Genomic DNA, 16,777 nt, shown 5'->3' on the forward strand with positions numbered 1-16,777 from the left:
CATCAAGGAAGTGCTAGAGAGAGGAGTCCTTACCTTTATAGGAAAAACACAAACCCACTTCCCCTACCTGAGCTCCCACCCCGCACCCGGAGGTCCGAGTCAGCCCAGAGAGTCCTGCAGCGGCCAGCTTGGGTCCCCCGAGGTTCCGTGCGGCCCCCCCCCGCCCCGGGAACAGCGCGCCCAACAGCCGCTGCCTCACCCGGCCAATGCAGGGACCGGGTCTGCGTCTTCGCGAGCTGGCTGGAGAGGCAGCGGCGGAGCGGCGGGCTGCGCGCCCTCTCCCGGTGTGAGCCCCGAGGCGGCCTCCCGAGGCTCCGCGGGTCCTGCCTCGCTCCTGGAAGCCGTGGGCTGGTGCAACCCAGACCGCGCGCCCTGGAGACTTGACCGCTGCCCCCAGCGCCCAACCGCAAGCAGAATAAATAGGTCTAGAATCGAGAACCGCATTACCCGAAACTTAAGGAATCACTTTCTTCCTTCCAGGAGTGTGACCTCACTTGGTTTGAATTAATGAAAAACTCTTCTGTTAAGACTTAAGGAAAAGCAAACTTAGAGTCTGTTTTAAAATGCAGTTAAGGCTCCTATTCCAGTTTTTTTACACTATACCCCCAATTTGTTGTTTAGTCGCTAAGTCGGCCGGAATCTGTGCGATCCCACGACTGTAGCCCGCCAGGCTCCTCTGGCCATGGGAGTCTCCAAGCAAGAATACTGGAGTGGGTTGCCATTTTCTCTTCCAGGGCATCTTCCCGACCTAGGGATCCAACCTGGGTCTCCTGCACTGGCAGGCGGATTCCTTACCACTAAGTCCTCTGGGAGGCCCCGTAAAAGAAAAAATATATATATTGAATGTTACAAAAAATGCTCACAACAATTTTAGAAAGCTACATTCAAAACAGTAAACAAAACATTTAAGAAACACAAAAAGTTTTAAACATTTTCTAAAAGTTTTTAAAAATTCCTGTTTTCTTCCTCCACCATCCTTTGGGAGAGCCAGCAAATTACAGCTCAGGAGTCTGTCCTGCGTCCCTGGGATCAGTCACCCTTTCACAGGAGCAAAAGCCCGAGTAACATGCATGTTTGGTGCTTTGTGAGGCCTTGGTAGAGGAGAGGGCCTAAGACACTGAGGAGGAGGCTGGAAGCAGCCAGTGGAAGAAGCTTGGAAGGGGCAGAAATCCAAATGCTTTCCTTTACTCACTCAGTCCTCTTTTTACAAGAATCTGTATAATTTTGATTTCCCTGCAGTTTCATGCTTTGTGTGAAAAAAAATGACAAGAGAGTCAGGCTACGTCCATGAGCAAAAATGTGACAAACACCACGTGGTATTAAGTAAAAGAAAAAATATATATGTAGCACAGATAGTGTACATAAAACACATATGTATACTTATGCCTCCCTGGATAGGGAAGATCCCCTGGAGAAGGAAATCACAACCTACTCCAGTATTCTTGCCTGGAGAATCCCATGGACAGAGGAGCTTGGCAGGCCACAGTCCACGGGGTCACAAAGAGTCAGACACAACTGAGCAACTACCTAACACACGTGCATGTATATGTCTATATGTATGTGAATATAACTGCTTCATTTGCAAGCATTTGAATACTTTCTAGCTTTTAAATTACTGATTTCCAGCTTAACTGTATGTGAACAGAGACCAAACTCAATACGATCTCAATTCATTGGCATTTGTTGAAACATTACCCTGATACCAAAACCAAGAACAGACCTTAACAAGGAAGGAAAACAACAAATTCATGTATTTCATGAACAGAGATGAAAGAGACTCAACAAAATCTTAGCAAATTGAATCCAACATTGTGTCAAGAACATTGTACAACATAACCACATGGGATTTACCCCAGGTATACAAGCTTGTTTCAACGTTTAAAAATCCATTCATCTAATCTATCACATCAACAGCCATTTGAAGGGAAATCGCATATCGTATCCATAGAAACGGCAAAAGCATTTGACCAAGTTCAACCCCCATTCATGATAAAACTCTCAGCAGGAATAGTGAAGAACTTCATCACCTGGAGAAGGGACATTTACCCAAAAAACCCTCCAGGTAACATCACACCTAATGATGAGAAGTTAATACACACTTTCCCCCTAGATTGGAGCAAAGCAAAAGTGTTCCTTCTCACCACTCTTTTTCATGTTGTACTGGAAATCCTAGCTAATGCAATAGGAAGTCTTTCTTTTTACTTGCCCCTTACCTGCCAATAGGACTCAGGGGAGGTCCTGGCACACAAGGGCACTATCCCCAGAGATCTACAAAGAGCATGGGGTGGGGGGCGGGGAGTTGGACAGGGCCTAGAGACCAGAGTCTGCTCTGTGTTCCATTATCCCTGCAAGCCCCACAACCATCTGTTCACCAAACACCTGCTTGTCCATCTCCATGTGACCTGCCTCATTCTTGCTGAAGTCCCCACCCCCTCTCCTCCTCTCAGATGCCATAGAACCGTTGACTTGTCCTGGGGCCTCATAGGACTGGGTCCCTGTGTGTATGTAATTAAATCTGAGTTTCTCCTATCAGTCTGTCTCACAACAGTTTAATTCATGGACCAGTCATAAGAACCTAGAAGGAGGAGGGAAATGCTTTTCTTCTCAAATAGCACTCTAGCATCAGTTTGCTTTTGCAGCTTAGGAAGATAATAAACACAAATTGCTCCTAATGTGTCTTCATATTGGAACCCCGTATGCCATAAGCATCACTAAGACTGAGAGATGGGTGATGAAGGTGCTGGCAGCCTCAAGTCTGAGGGCAAAAGTGTATGTATAATGCTGCTTTGTTTACCCAGATGTTCCCTGGAAGACATTCCTAGTAATAAAATAAGTTGCAACATTTTTCTGTGTTCGTTTGTTGTTTTTTTTTGTTGTTGACATAAAGCTTCTTAGAGCTGCTTGGTTATTACTGTTGCAAAATGAAATGCTTTGATGACACTAAACAGATGACAGCACTTTCTGAGTTCTGTGCAATGTACTCCTGAGGGATTCACAGAAGGAAACAATGATCAAAACAAAGTGGTCGCTGAGTTTATTCACCAAGTCGTGGCAGGGGGTGGGGGGGGTGGGGGAACAGACAAAGCACAAACTCTGTTACAAACTATGGGCTTTGATTAAAATAATTGATGGATACCAGTTCATTGATTGTAACAGATGTACCACACTGGTTCAAGATGTTAGTACCAGGATAATTCCTCATCATTATACTGGAAGGCAGGTCAGTAGCACAGAAACTCACACTGCAGTAGAGTTGAAGTCCGAAATATGGTACCCACGGGGACCAGGCACTTACTGGCCAACTCAAGGCCGATAACGCGTTATCCCAGGCTGGCGTGTTCACCCAGGAGAGGCTGGGTGCTTTTCTGACCAGGCTGACTCAGCAGCACTTTATCCAACAGAACAAGTGCTCTAATAATTAGTTCAAATAGTGAATCTTAAAATTTTTATGTCTTCTTTCATCCAAGAGTTTATAATTGTTCCATTTAAAATCTTGCTGTGGCGTTTATTCACCGTCCTTTCTTCTCTCACTAATAGTGGCCCCAAGCAGTCCTAATTTCTTAGTCAGCTCTGTCTGGTGGTAGTTAAATAATTTATTTCCTTTACTTCCTGATGGCTGGGGTCAAGTTCTCGCAGAGTAGGCTGGAAGAAAATATCACCAAAATGTTATCTGAGATTTGTCTGCCTCAGGGTGTGGGAAATTCATGACATATACAATAGTCACCGAGGAATCCTAATACATAAGACAATGTGTAGAACACCAAGAAACAGGATGGTGAGAAAGCAACCATCAACAAGGCAAGAGTTCTGCAAGGTAATCATAAATTGAAGTGAAAAATGGTAGAACCAGGAGGTGAAGGTCAAAGATGTTTCCAATTGCAAGTCCTCTCAGAATCCTGCGTATACTAACGTTAATCAGGAATGCCGGCTCATACCGCAGTAGGTTACCGGAGAACATTTCTTTATGTGGATGCTTCCCAGAGATAAGCATTCTTCAGAACACACCTTAGAAAATGCAGCGAAGAATAAAGTGCCATAATAAAGATGAAGTAGTGCTGAGGCAAAGTCTGGTGAGAAGAATTGTTCTTCCCAGTGAGGGGAAAGCAAGGGAGGCCCCACTGAGGAGGTGGTGTTGCAGCTTATCTCAGAAGGATACGATGAGGAAAAGCTGATACGGACAGTCCTGGTCAAAGAGCATGAACAACAGAATGAGCCATGAAAGTGTATAGCGTACCTTGAGAAGAGAATGATTTTCACATTCTGTTCTAGGAGACTAGGAGAATGGTGCACCATTGACCAATAATAGAGAGAAAGAAACATAAACTTTGATCAGAATGACCTGGAAGATGAAGGAAGTGCAATGTGGGAGACAGAGGTAAGGGACTATTTGGGATTTGTTAAATGTGTGATGAAGAAGTTCTTGGTGTGGTTTTCAAGAGACAGGTGAGACTGGAGATTAAAACAGAGCCCTAAAGAGAAAATAAAGATTTGAGGGATCCTTTCCCATCCAACATCCAGAAATATGGGACCAGAGAAAGTAGCCTATTAGAGATCAACCCTTGATGATGTTAATCCCAATACCTCAGAAAGCAAATTACTTGATAAAGCTCTCAAAATCACATCCATCTTTACTGCAGCAGAGAATATGAGTTCTGATCGTAGATGTAATCCTCTTAAAGATTAAATGACCTTCTTTGTTCTTTGTTATGAGATCATAACACACAGGACAGTCAAATGGTAGTCTCTCAGGAAATTACAGCAGAATTTCATCCTAACTCTCATATCTCAGCCATCTTTCATGTGGTTTGAAAGAAAACTGGCCTACCTTCTCTGGTGTGACAGATAATGGGAAATATCCACCTATATCAATTCGTGTGTGTGTGCTAAGTTGCTTCAGTTGTGTCCGACTCTTTGTGACCCCATGGACTGTAGCCCACCAGGTTTCTCTGTCCATGGGATTCTCCAGGCACGAATACTGCAGTGGGTTGCCCTGCCCTCCTCCAGGGGCTCTTCCTGACTCAAGGATCGAACCTGTGTCTCTTATGTCTCCTGCATCGGCAGGTGGGTTCTTTACTACTCGTGCCACCTAGGAAGCCCACATCAGTTCATTATCAGTAGTTAATGGATTGGCTGAACGGTCAGTGAGGTACACAGAAAGGACAGGATTGGAAGACTAGTGACAAAGAAGCTTGGGGTGTCCATGTACCTCGGTGGACAGATCTCTCAAACAGGGTTTGTATTAATTATGTGTTGCTATCTGTTACAGCAAATGACCCTCCAAAACTTGGTGAATTAAAATAACAACCCAATAATGACTTTGCTGGTTCCCTGCTTCACCATCTGCTGAGGATGCAGTCCAGGTGTTAGAGCTGCTGTCTCCTGGACAGGATCTACCTCCAGGGAAAGTGACTGTGGGCAAGAGTCAGTTTCTGGATCAGGAAGCCTTAGTCCCTCACATGGGCTGCTGGCCATGACCCGCCCCTCATCATATGACAGGTCGCCCTCACGGTCAGGGCAGGAGGAGCCAGACAGTCTCTTGTCACCTCAGTATCATGTGAGCACATTTCATTTCCTGGAAGCAGGACCTTGAGTCGAGCCCATGCTCAGTGGGAGGGCATCGCACAGGGATATGAATGCCCGGAGGCAGAGACAGCGGGAAGCACTATTCGAGGCTGCCCATCCACCACACTCTCCTGTGAATACTCATCCAAGGGCACCCATGGCCGAGGGGGCTCTCAGGACCCAGGGACACAATGATGCACTCTGTGGATTCAGTCAGCATCCTCCCCCAGCCCCCTGTACCTTTCCACAGACAAGAGAAAGGTATCCATGGTGATAAGGATGCTATTCGTGGCTTCGGCCAACACACACTTCTCTTCACCAAGGCTGACCTTGCTCTCTGCTGCCTCATCTGCCAACAGCAGAGAGAAATGCCTTAGACCCAAACAGGGAACAATTCTCCAGGAGGAACAACCAGCTACCTGGTTGCAGGTTGGCCACTCTGGTTCTGTTCTATCACAGAGGACAGAGATTCATCCTCATTGCATGTTGGCTTTACATGTTAGTCTTTAGGGAGCAGATTTTTCAGCGGAAGATGATTGAATGTAAGGATGTTCACATGGGCTGTGACAGGCATGAAGACCTGTGGGACTGCGGGGCTGACTCAAGGAGGTGAACATAGCCTTCATCTCTGTGTCTTGACTGTCAGGCACACAGGAGGTGCTCAAAAAGTGTTTAGCAGATGAATCAGTACATTCAAATTACTGTATCAAAGGATGCTACTGAGTCCATCATGAACCTTCTCAAGTGATATTGTCATTTCAAATATTTCAGAGAAGATGTTTCAATCCAAGCGTTGTCTTCAGATTTTCAGTTACTGCTCGGGGTAGTGGAGGAAACTTTGCAAGCAAGGATGCCTTCAGATGAAACCAATTATGTGCTGCCTGCATGGCACCCACGCAGAGGTGGTCCTGGCTGTTGGTCATTATCCGTGTTTCTCTGTGGTTATGCTCGGCCAGCCTTTTTAATTTATGAGGCACCTGTAAAACTGACCATATTTACAGCTCGACCGTCAGATTGGCTGGCAGGCAATGCATGTACGGCTTACGTTTCTGTCACTTAAAGGTCACAAGACTTGAATAAAAGACTAAAGGCTATTATCATTCATCTCCTTTCTTTTATGTCCCTATGTGAGAAACACAGGTAATACTGATAATTTTGGAGGTTCTTATTAAGATACTTAGAATATAATACTGAGACCTGGAAAAGATGTAAGACGGCATAATAACCCTGTATGTGTATGATAATTTACTACTCAGGACTTAACATCTCTACACAACATGGGCTTTCCCCCTCTTTGCTGTGATTTGAAAGAGTTCTGCTGCCGTGTTCCTGGACAGGCTCCCCCAGATGACCTGTACCTTCCCAGTACTGCACAGGCCTGAAGAATCAAAGACACACACCTTGGCTGCCCCCAGAAGAGCTCTGGGCCCCGCAGCGTGATACCCAAGACCACACTGCACTAGAAGCTCTGAGAAACCAACACTGTTTGGCAGGCTTCCCTGGAAAACATCATGTGTGTGGAACCCCAGCATCTCCCGCCCAAGCTGTAGGTGCCTTACACACATGCGTGCTTAGTTGCTTCAGTCATATCCGACTCTTTGCAACCACATGGACTGTCTCCTCTGTCCATGGGGTTCTCCAGGCAAGAGTACTGGGGTGGGTTGCCATGTCCTCCTCCAGGGGATCTTCCCGACTCAGGGATTGAACCCACATCTCTTATACCTCCTGCATTGGCAGACATGTTCTTTACCACTAGCACCACCTGGGAAGTCTGAAGATGCCTGAGGGAAACTGAATCTATGAATCCTATAAAGTTCTACTTGTTTCAAGACTAGCTCATGTGAAGGAACTGGTCAAGAAGTCTTACAGTTTTGATGATTGAAACCAAGATGGATATTTTCATGTCACTTTCTGTGATAGCCCGAAGGAAAGTGGGAGTGTTTGTAAGGACAATGGCAGGAAACTCATTCTGGTAAGAAACTTAGGTTTACTGGCAGTGTGTGAAGTGCCAGGTTCACCTGTGTCATCCTGTCTAGTTCTCAGCTCAGTGCTGTTACTTCCTGCTGTCCTCTCGGTGAGGAGGCTAGGCGTAGACAGCAGGATTGAAGGTCACAAAGTGGTAAGCAGATGCTGGCGAGTTTAGAGTCAGACTAGCCATTGCTTCTAATTACTCCCCCAGACTGCATTTCTCCTTCGATTATTGCTATACAAGGCCAGGAAAAGAAATAAGATATCCAGGACCCCTTATAAATAAGTAACACAATTCTGAGTATTTAAGAAAAAAAATAGGCCATGCAAGCAAGCCTTGAAATTACATCCAATTAAGCTGTCTGATTTGCCTAATATTTTTCCAAACTACAGACGCTTTTGTTTACCAGAGAACACTTTACTTAAATTTTCAGTTCTTAATAGCACTCAAGGACATCCCTGGTGGTTCAGTGGATGAGGATCCACCTGCCAGTGTAGATGACTCCTGTTCGATCCCTGGTCTGGAAAGAGTCCACATGCTGTGGAGCAGCTAAGCCCATGCGCCACAACTTCTGAAGCCTGAGTACCTAGAGCCAGCGCTCCGCAACAAGGGAAGCCACAGCCAGGGGAAGCCCAAGCAGTGCAGCTAGAGAGCAGCCCCACTCACTGCAACCAGAGAAAGGCCGCGAGAAGCAATGGAGACCCAGGGCAGCAAAAATAAAATAAACAAGTATATAAATTATTTTTAAAAATAGTACTCAAAAAAAAAAAAAAAAAAAAAAAAAAAAAAAAAAAAAAAATAGTACTCAATAACTCTCGATTGTATGTTGGTGACGTGCAACCATCATGTATCCGGGTTACTTCAGGTCAGTTTGATAACTGTTTGATAAACCAAGAGGGTGACGTCATAGCAACCCAGGGGACTCTGTATCCGCTCCTCTCCCCGCTCAGCTGTATTCTTTTCACTGATGAGGCCAGAGACAGCCCTTAATAAGGAGCAGGGATAATACGGCAGCCTCTCTAAAATATCACATTATCAACTCTCTGATGAAGCTTAATTTTCTGAAGAATTTTTCTTTTGTAGATGCATTCAGTCTATAGTCCCTGAGGTCAAAGAGAGTCAGACATGACCAAATGACTAAGACTTTAATTTTTCACTCTTTTCACTCACTTAATTTAGGAAGAATATGTACTTTTGTATTACATATAATGACTCCATGTAATAGTTCAGTTCAGTCGCTCAGTCACGTCTGATTCTTTGTGACCCCATGAACTGCAGCACGCAGGCCTCCCTGCCCATCACCAACTCCCGGAGTCCACCCAAACCCATGTCCATTGAGTCGGTGATGCCATCCAACAATCTCATCTTCTGTCATCCCCTTCTCCTCCTGCCTTCAATCTTTCCCAGCATCAGGGTCTTTTCAAATGAGTCAGCTCTTCGAATCAGGTGGCCAAAGTATTGGAGTTTCAGCTTCAACATCAGTCCTACCAATGAACACCCAGGACTGATCTCCTTGAGGATGGAGATCATGTAATAAGTAGATATTAATTGAGTGCCAGGCATTCTGATATGGGTCAGTTATAATCATCATAATTTGAAATAATTTTTTACATTTATATTTTATGATCTTCCTAGCAAAGGTTCTGATAGAGTCATTTCCTAGGCAGGTTGATTAGAAGTCTAGGGGTCCCCAAGGAGAGAGAGGTCTGGGATATTCAAGGAGGAAGAAAGGACAAACTTTTTTACTTTTTTTCCTCTACATTCCTTAGGATTATATAACAACAATGTATCCTGCCTGAGGAGAGTCTTTGGATTAAACCTTCTGGCCAACTCTGTTATCTTAAAATGTAAATTATGGGAGTGGGTCTGGTGAGGTCTTTGCAGCCTCCAGACATTCTTTGGATTCATTGGCGAGTATATAACTCCATTGCTAACCCTAGCAAAGGGGGTACTCTTTAGCCCCCTTCTGATGCCTATGTCAGAAGCTTTCTCTATCTCCTTTATACTTTAATAAAGCTTTGTTACACAAAAGCTCTGAGCAATCCAGCCTCGTCTCTGGCCCCGGATTGAATTCATCTCCTCCGGAGGCCAAGAATCCCGCGTCTCATCGTTCAGCAACAACCTTTCAGTTCTAAATAATTAAAGTTTATTTCCAATTAAAATAAAGTTAAAATATAAGCTCTGGTACATGATTTTGTAACGAGACCATAATTCTAAAGAAATAGAATGTCACCATTATAATTAGTCTATTCTTTTAACTTGAAGCCCTTTAAAACTAAGAAATGGAGCTGTCTACAAGTTTGGTCAGTGCACACTCCACATAACCCCACTCAGGGACTCTTGTTGAGATGCACTTTTGAGCAGGTTCCAGGCCCAGCAGTAATCAAAAGGCACAATAAGCTTGAGAAGTTCCATGAGGAGTCTTAACAGGAGGACCAAGAAACATGTAGGTAACACTTGGGAAAATAGGCAAGAAATAAATAATGCATCCTGCAACTGGCCTCAGTGCAGGAAGAGGGTCTCTGGAGTGCTGAACCCCTGAGTTCTCCAAGTTGTAAGGAATGACTCAGGGTGCAGGTCCCCCTTTAAGTTGGGCACGAGAGGCTGGGGGTGAAAGAGGAAGAGAGCAATGAGTTAAACCAGCCTGGAGCCAGCTATCTAGAAGAACCGTGGGTGTAGTCACCAGCAAATAGGACTGACTGGAAAGTGAAAGTGAAAGTTGCTCAGTCATGTCTGACTCTTTGCGACCCCATGAACTGAACTCCATGGAATTCTCCAGGCTAGAATACTAGAGTGGGTAGCTGTTCCCTTCTCCAGGGGATCTTCCCAACCCAGAGATCAAACCCAGGCCTCCCACATTGCAGGTGGATTCTTTACCAGCTGAGCCACAAGGGAAGCCCAAGAATACTGGAGTGGGTAGCCTACTCCTTCCCCAGCAGATCTTCCCGACCCAGGAATCAAACCCAGGTCTCCTGCATTGCAGGCAGATTCTTTACCAACTGGGCCATCAAATACAAACAAAGTCTCCGGGGATTCAAACAAGGCTGCCCTGCTGGGACCTGCAGGTGGGGCTCCTTGAGAAGCAGACTGCATTTGCAGAGCCCGTGAAACCCGCCTGGGGGAAGGGAAGGGAGGAAAATGGGACTCACAGAGAAGCTGAGCTCTGAGGTGGCCTCAGTGGTGGCCTCAGGGGTGGCCAGCCCATGGGGGCTCTGAAGCTGGTATGATGTGGTCAAGTTGTCCCCACCTGGGGCAGGGGTGGGGGGCTTTGTACTCCTGCATAGACCGCCTGGATGTAGCTACACCAGGAAGGGGCATAACCTTGGCAAGTCAGCTCCCTGCCACTAATGCATGCTGAGGCCAACTGTCCACAGCAGTATAGGTTACTAGGAAAATAAGTCCCTCCATTATAAACAGAGGTCTGGGCAGTGACCACTTTACCAAGAAACCAGTCTGAACTACAAGAACCCGTGACTTGTTGAGCCATAAAATGACACTTGAATCCCAATCAACATGGTAGGTCATGAGCTTGAATCCGTAGGGAGGAGAAATTCTGACACGCAGTAGATGTACTTTCCCCTGCTGTTTCTAAGTACAACTAAAACCCTGGATACAACATATGAGACAAATATAAGAGATCTCAGTGACTTCCCTGGTGGTCCAGTGGATAAGAATCTGCCTGCCAGTGCAGGGAACACAGGTTTGACACTAGGTCCAGGAAGAGTCCACATGCCAAGGGGCAACTAAGCCCATGTACCATATCTGCTGAAGTTAGAGTGCCGAGATCCCACGCTCCACAATAAGAGAAGCTGCTGCAGTGAGAAGCCCGTGCTGCAACTAGAGAGTAACCCCTGCTCACCGCAACTAGAGCAAGAACCACAACTAGAGCAAGGAAGACCCAGCACAGCCAAAAATAAAGAAGAGAAAACTCAACGGGGTGGAGAGCAAGTAGGCCAGCCAGGGACCCTGTGGCCTGAGGAACATGGGGAAGTTACTCAGCTTTTCTTCTTGCCTCTCTCAGCCCAGATGTGGAGCCAAAGGAGCGGGCAACCTGGAAACACCAGCAGGTGCAGATCAAAACAGTCCTCCCGCCGCCAAAAAAATCTGTGCTCTCTAGCTAAAGGACAAGGAAAACCATAATCTGTAAGGACAGAAATTTAAAGACAATAGCCACAATACTGCAGCCAAATGCCATGGAAAACACTACATCCCACCACACACACACCAGCAAAGGAAAGTGAGGACCCCAGCCACCCCCCAGCATTGGCCTATGATGGTCACCCTGAATCTCCACAGTGGAAGGAAGAACCAGGGGCTTTTGTGACCACATGCATACGAGGAGGTCCCACACAGTGTCACCAGACCCCACAGGAGAGACGGCTTTCACCTCCACCCACCAGCAACCAGGAGACCAAAAGCCCTGGGGAGTCAGCGTGGACTTCCACCTCTGCTGGCAGTGTCATGGGCTTGTGTCCCTTCTGCCCGTGAAGTGCCAGGAAAAAATAAAACCAGTTAAAATATATAGTTTAATTAAGATACAAAGTCTCATAATAGAAGGCAAAAATGTCCAGCTTTGAATAGAAAATTACCCGTCACACCAAGAACAAGAAGACCCAGGTCGAAAGAATGAAAGATAATAAATGAAGCCAGTAGCACAATGACAGCAATGTTACAATTATCCTGCAAAGATACCAGTGGCGGTGATAAAAATAGTTCCGTGAGCAATCACAAAATACTTAAATTAAGTGAAAAACAGAAAGCCTCGGTAAAGAAAAGCAGCCCAATGGGAATTTTAGAACTGAAATAAATACAATAATGGAAATTAAAAGCTCAGGAGATGAACCTAGAGCCTATTGTACAGAGTGAAGTAAGTCAGAAAGAGAAGGATAAATATCATATACTAATCCATACATATGGAATCTAGAAAGATGGTACTGAAGAATTTATTTGCAGGGCAGCAATGGAGAAACAGACATAGAGAATAGACTTATGGACACAGGGAGAGGGGAGGAGAGGGTGAGAGGAATGGAGAGGGTAACTTGAAGGTTACACACCATATGTGAAATAGATAGCCAATGGGAATTTGCTGTATGGCTCAGGGAACTCAAACAGGGGCTCTGTACCAACCTAGAGGGTGGGGTGGGGAGGGAGATGGGAGGGAGATTCAAGAGGGAGGAGGCACATGTACACCTATGGCTGATTCATGCTGAGGTTTGACAGACAACAAAACAAACAAACACCACAAACAACAAAATTCTGTAAAGTAATTATCCTTCAATTAAAAAATGAATGATTTTTTTTAAAAAAGAAAATCTGCTTAACTGATACCATTCAACTTTGGGATAATTTTATTGTTTTCAATAGCCAAAAAACTGCCTTACTAACTTCATACTTCTATATTAAACTTGAATATTAAGTTTAAATTAAAGGGGAAAATAAAAAGCTCTGTGGATGGGCTCAACACCAGACAGGAGGGGACAAAGAATTGGTATATGGAAAAGGGGAAAAACAGGAAATTTCTAATCTGAACAAGAGAGAAAACAGGTTTTAAAATAAACAAACAAGGCTTCCCTGGTGGCTCAGTGGTAAAGAATCTACCTGCCAATGCAGGAGATGTAGGTTCCATCCCTGATTCAGGAAGATCCCACGTGCCCCAGAGTAACTAAGCCAGTGCATCACAACTACTGAGCGTTTGCTCTAGAGTCGCGGAACTGCTACTGAGCCCTTGTGCTGCAAGTACTGAAGACCAGGCACTACTACTACTAGTAACCCAGGTACTACTACTACTAGTAGCCCAGGCCCAGCAAGAGTAGAACGTGCTCGCCGCAACTAGAGAAAAGCCCACACAGCAATGAAGACCCAGCACAGTCAAAATAAGTAAGTAAAATGTAAAACAAATACACAAACAGAGGAAGGGATGAATCAGAAGCTTGGGATGAACATACATGCACACGACTACACATAAGGTAGATAACCAATAAGAACACTACTAAATATTCTGTGATAACTTATATGAGAAAAGAATCTAAAAAAGAACATATATGTTCCTGGGGAACTGAATCATTGCTGTATACCTGAAACTAACACAACATTGTATAAAAAACTACACTCCAATAAAATAAAATAAATAAAACTTTGCTGGTGGTCCAGTGGTTAAGGCTCTTGAGATTTCACTGCTGGCGCCAGGGGTTTGATTCTTGGTTGGGGAGCTAAGATCCAATATGCTGCTTAGTGATGAAAATAAATAAATAAACAGAGCCTGGGGGCCCTTCTCCCTGTGGGATAAGGGGTTAACTTATAAGGAATAACTAGGGGTTACCAGTGGGGAAAAGGGTGGCATTAGGAGCAAGATAGGAGAAGGGGACTAAGAGGCACAAACTACTAAGGATAAAATAAATAAACCCCAAGGGTGTATTGTACAGCCCAGGGAATACAGCCAATATTTTATAATAACTTTAAATAGAGTATAATATCTCAAAAGATTAAAGAACTGTGCTGTTCTTAAAACTATAATATTGTGAATCAACTATACTTTGGTTTTAAAAAGAAATATATTTAAATTCTTATGTTAAGTTTCAACAAATTCTATCCCTCCAAAGGCTCTTGGTGCCATGTCTGTCTTCAGACAGTTGGGTCTGTGGGCTCAACTTTTCTATAATTGCTGGTATTTCTCTAAAGGTTACAAAGGAGAAAAGTTCTTGAAAAGTTAATGAGTCTGTCCTCTGGGGCTCTGAAAGGAAGTCGAGATTGTCCGTAGCTTAATGATGGTCTGGCTGCCCTGTACAAGGACGTTAAAAAGCATGTGCTTCCCTCATCAGACAGGTTTTTACTGGCTACCTGCTGCCTTCCCTAGGAGCTCTGAGGCAGGCAGGGAGCCTGTATCAAGCAGAACCTTCATCTCTGATCCATTAAGTGACTACATTCAAGCTCATAGCTTGACATTTACCTTGAAGATGTCAAACACATCACACCACATCATCTTGTTGCTCATTTGATCAAAACCTGCTCTAAAGGGCTTATTTTAATGGGCACACATTGGCCTTGGCATCCAGGACTTCACTGCTTCCAGTGACTCATAGATGAAGAAAAGGTAGAGAACATCTGGCTTCTTTAACATTTAATTCAAGCCAGCGCTCATTTACGCAGCACACACTGTTGTAGCCTCCAGTCTGGGTAGGTCTTTCTCCAACTCCATCATACCTGTCACCATCTGCCCAGTCAAAGTGCTCCTTTTCTCTCCTCTTAGCTTAATGAAACCACCATGTAAATGATCATCGTTTTAGACTCACAGACGTACAGAACAGACGTGCAGTTGCCAAAGTAAAGAATGAGGGAGGGACATATTGGGAGTTTGGTACTAGCAGATGCAAATTGTTATATAAAGAATGGATAAACAACAAGGACCTACCATACAGCGCAGAGAACTTTGCTCAATATTCTTTGCTCAGTTTGAAAAAGAATAGATACATGTCTATGTATAACTGAATCACTTTGCTGCACGCCTAAAACTAAGACAACATTCTTAATCAATTATATTTCAATATAAGGTAAAAGGATGAATAGGGACTTCCCTGGTGGTCCAGTGGTTAAGACTTCATGCTTCCAGTGCAGAGAACACGGGTTCCATCCCTTGATCACGGAATTAAGATCCCACATACCTCGCAGAGTGGCCCTCAAAAAAGAATGGATAAACAAGAAGGTCCTACAATATAGCACAATATTTTCAATTTTGTGTATCGAATACATGTATATTGAATATACATGTACCAATGTATATTCAATATCCTGTAATAAATCATAACATAAAAAATTTGAATAAGAATACATATATATGTGTAACTGAGTCACTTTACTGTACTGCAGAAATTAGCACAACTCTGTAAATCAACTACATGTCAATGAAGTAATTTTTTTAAAAAAGTAATCAGTGTTTACTTCAGTACCCTCTCTCCATCTATATCTAGTCAATTAACAAAACGTGCTGATTTTCTCAAATTTCTTGCCTTCTCTCCAACCATCCACCCATTCTCAGGCTAGTTCTGCTGTAACGGCTTTCTGCTCCTTCTTGCCGCTGTTAGACTTGCCCTGCTGGACTCTGGCCTTGGCGCAAATCCCAGGTCATCAGTACGACCCCACCTCTGCCCCAACTTCTGCCCTCACTCCGCTGTCCTCAGCCATCCTTCCTCCATGCCAGCCAGCTTCCTGGCAGGTATCGCCCCCTTGACCGGAACCACCCCATCACTCATGTCATTTTACGGCTTTCTGCGTATAGTATGAACCACGGAAAACTTGCAGTTTTCCTTACAACCCATGCACTTTTTGCCTCATGGATTCATTCATGTAAGAAATATTTAGTAAGCTACATGCTCTCTGCAAGGCTGGAAGTGTCATGGTGAACTGAATGTCTACACAAGGTGACAGTCTAGGGGACTTCTCCGGAAATCCCAACTCCTAACCCCAAACCACGATGAGTCTTACTGGGAGAGACTTCTGATCAGCCAGGCTCCCACCCCCGTTCTGTTTCACACCAGTCTCCTCCCCCAATTGTGCTTCCTGCTGTGCTCATAAATATAAGAACAAATAGATTTGCTCTCCAAGATCTTATGGTCCTTCAGAGAAGATGAGAACCATGTGCGTGTCCCCCTAGAAGTGCAGAGAGCAGTTGAAGAAATACGGCATCGCTGTACTAGGTAACAGAGAGTTTCCTCCAGGAGGCAAGCCCTGGGCACCTGGTGAGAAGCATCTCCTGGTGCCTGGAGATGAGAGGAGCAGGTAGCAGCCCACACATCTGAGGACATCACAGAATGACAGGGGATGCAGAAGTTTTCGTGGGCAGGGAGCATTAATACGGGTAGAATTTGCAGAAAGGACGGTGAAGAAAGGGCAGGCATTGTGGACATGAGCGGTCCCTGGCAGTGGGAAACCAGGCTGGGGTTGTTTCGAGGATTAATTTCCCTGGAAGGGGAAAGGACAGCTAGGGGATTGATGTCTTAATAAACAAGTGACCAATGTTTTAGGAGAAGGTATAATCTAAAATTGGCTAAATTTGTTTGATTCAGTTTTTATTTAAGTTTTCTGAGTCGTCGGCGGATGGACACCATTAATTTAGAGTACTGTCTGTATCCAGGCAACAGCTTGGGATGTCAACATACTGTGCATCATTCAACAATCTACTTGTTCAATCTGAGTTTCCAAACATATTTTTCTTTCTTCTCTCTGTGTGCTAAGCATGAATTTAATGCACAA

The sequence above is a fragment of the Muntiacus reevesi genome, chromosome 12 (genome assembly GCF_963930625.1).
Source record: "Muntiacus reevesi chromosome 12, mMunRee1.1, whole genome shotgun sequence".
Classification (NCBI taxonomy): Eukaryota; Metazoa; Chordata; class Mammalia; order Artiodactyla; family Cervidae; genus Muntiacus; species Muntiacus reevesi.